General features: G+C 32.2%; 1 protein-coding gene across 1 annotated transcript in view; it reads left to right on the top strand.

Annotated features, from left to right (window-relative positions):
- LOC118747699 overlaps positions 1-2,838 on the top strand; it is a 93,021-nt gene that overhangs the window by 296 nt on the left and 89,887 nt on the right. The gene's annotated exons all lie outside the window — the stretch shown is intronic.

Genomic DNA, 2,838 nt, shown 5'->3' with positions numbered 1-2,838 from the left:
TACTAGGTACCATTTTCGCATAAAGGAATTTCAATCTCTCCCCCTTTTCCCTTCTTGGTAATTGCAACCTTTGTAAAGCAGTGTCAAAATGACGCTGTCAATCGTTAGTTGCGTTTTTTTACTCATTTCCAGTAAAAACCAGTTAAAGTTTTTACGAATTTTCATGATTTAGCGTTTTCGTACGCAAAACCTTGCAAAGTAGGGGAAATTGAGAGAGCGAAAAATGACAGCTGAAGTTGCAAGTTTTTACTGAATTTTACTGGATAAATTTTTACTTGTAAGAATTTGCCAGTACGAAAAACATCTGATCGCAGTTGCTGGACGAAATTTAAACTAATAAGGAAACTGTTTGTGGCTTTTTATTGTGGAAATTCACAAAATAAACATATTTAAATATAAAATATATTGTTTTATTAGGAATATGCTGCGAATAAACAACCAATTTATCAGCTGTTCATGAAACTTGCAAATTATTACTGGAAAAGCGTTCACGTACTTTTTTGTAAATTTTTTCTATGAGAGCGAATTCCTAGAAATTAAGTTACTGGAGAGTTGCTGGCAAGTTACTGGATAATTTGTAAAAAAACACAACTATTATCTAACCTGTTATTACTGAATCATGCTGCATATATAACCAATAAAAATCACTTTATTAGGTGCGTTCGTTTAAAATCTCCAGTAAAAACCAACCAACTGCCAAATTCTGGCGAAATGTCATATGTTCTCTCACAAGAGAAAAATATCCCAAATAGTACGCGAACAGAAAATTTGCAGAAACTTGCAAATTAGATGAACAGCTGATATAATTTTTGTTTACATTCAAAAGTGTAAAATTTAAAACGTACGAAGAGCCATCACAAAGTGTTATACTGACACAGTTTATTGATTAAACAAATAACTACTTATTTCTTACAAGTTTAATTAGTCGCATTTTGTAATTTTTAACTTCCAAACCATCAAATTCAATTTTGTGATTTGCGTAAATGCCAACCAGCTGTTTTTGATCAGCTGTTTTCCTGTTGGCAAATTGCTGTTGGCAAAAATTTTTCCAGCAGAAACCAGCAGCTTCCCCTCAAAATGAAATGTCACTTTGCTCTCTCAATTTCCCCTACTTTGCAAGTTTTTTGCGTACGCGAACGCAAAAACTTGTAAGTTTAGGTTAAACATGAACAATTAACAGCTACGCGAACGAACCTATTATTGCTTACGAAGTTTGATTTATTTTCACTTTTCTACTTCTATTATTCCAGTACGTTATTCACATTGTACAAACATATTTATATCATTTGCTGGATTCGTATGACATCACCCAGTCTAATTCCTCAATGATTCAATCAGCAATTACTTGAACAATTAATTTAAATTTTTTTCATGCACATTTTATTGCTATGTTATGATTTATAATTACCTACAAACACCAAAATAAGAAAGCGCATTTTTCCAAATGTTTTTTAAGCTAATGTTAACAAATTATGATATAAATCTCTCAGTGGTTCAAAAGCAACTAATTTGCGAAAACAAGTTTAAGTTTGCTTTTAACCAACTTATAAATTAAAACGGAGCAAAAAGTGCACAAAGAAAGCACCGTACGCACACATGCACGCGTATAGGTACCCCGCAGGAAATGTATTTAACTATAAGCTAACTTTAAGTTGATTGGGAAGGAGCTAAAAGTCACTTATTATCTGTATATTTTCTTTGACGAAAGCAAAACTATATTTATATGGCGATGGCCGCGAAATAGTCAAGGGTAGTTTACCTCTGCATTAGATGTAGTCAATGTAGTCTGAATTTGATGTAACTAACTACTTTTGGACATAAAATATCAATAGTAAAAACAAAATATTTTTATTTATTTATTTTATTACATTTCATATTTGTTTCCATATTCTGCTGTAGGAGGTCCCATATTTGAACTCCGTCAGACATAACTTCAAAATGATAATATGAAATTTCGTTCTTCCTTTTATTTGTCCTCAATTCGAAAAAGTATTTGCGAAGAGCAGGATATTTAAATAGAAATGCATTAAATCCGTGTACACGATAACTCGAGCAAAAATTGAGATATCTCAACGAAATTTGGTATGTAGGTTTCCATTAATCCAAGGTAGGTTGGTATTGAAAATTGGCGAAATCGGACTGTAACCGCGCCCACTTCCCATATAACGGTAATTTCCAGAAATACTAAAACTGCGATATTTAAGTAAGTACTGAAGATAATTCACTCAAAATTGATATTCACAATAATTATTTAGCAAAAAATAGGCTTATAATAGAAGGTTGAAAAATGGGCGTGACCCCGCCCACTTATAACCACATACATATGTGTATCTCGGTAACCGCTCGATCAATGTGTACCAAACTCGGTACGATTATTGTGGTTGCCCCATAAAGGCAAAACGTTGAAAGTTTTGAAATCTGACTAAAATTACGCCCACATTTATATAACGGTAATTTTCAGAAATGTTTCAAACTTTGATATTTCGAAATTTAAGGAAACTAATTTTACTTAAAATTGATACTAACAACAATCCCTTGAAAAGAAGTAACATTATTATGGAATTTTGGAAAATGGGCGTGGTGCCGCCCACATATATCTATATAAGTTTATCTCATCGAAGATGTTTAAAATATACGTAAAACCACCACTGCTTACTATGTAGCGGTGGTTTTCGAAAAGGTGAAAAAACTATATTGAATACTTGCGCCGGGTATTTAATGTTCGGCTCCGCCCGAACTTAGACTTTTTTACTTGTTAAGAAATAATTTAGGTAAGTAAATTAAGTAATTTAGTTAAATAAAAATGGAAAGGTTAGTAGTTTTTAATAATGTTTTTTT

Source organism: Rhagoletis pomonella, unplaced genomic scaffold, assembly GCF_013731165.1.
Source record: "Rhagoletis pomonella isolate Grant_MI unplaced genomic scaffold, Rhpom_1.0 Rhpom_scaffold_00001, whole genome shotgun sequence".
Taxonomy (NCBI): Eukaryota; Metazoa; Arthropoda; class Insecta; order Diptera; family Tephritidae; genus Rhagoletis; species Rhagoletis pomonella.
Note: the sequence above shows the minus strand (reverse complement) of the source record. Positions and strands in the feature narration are given on the sequence as shown.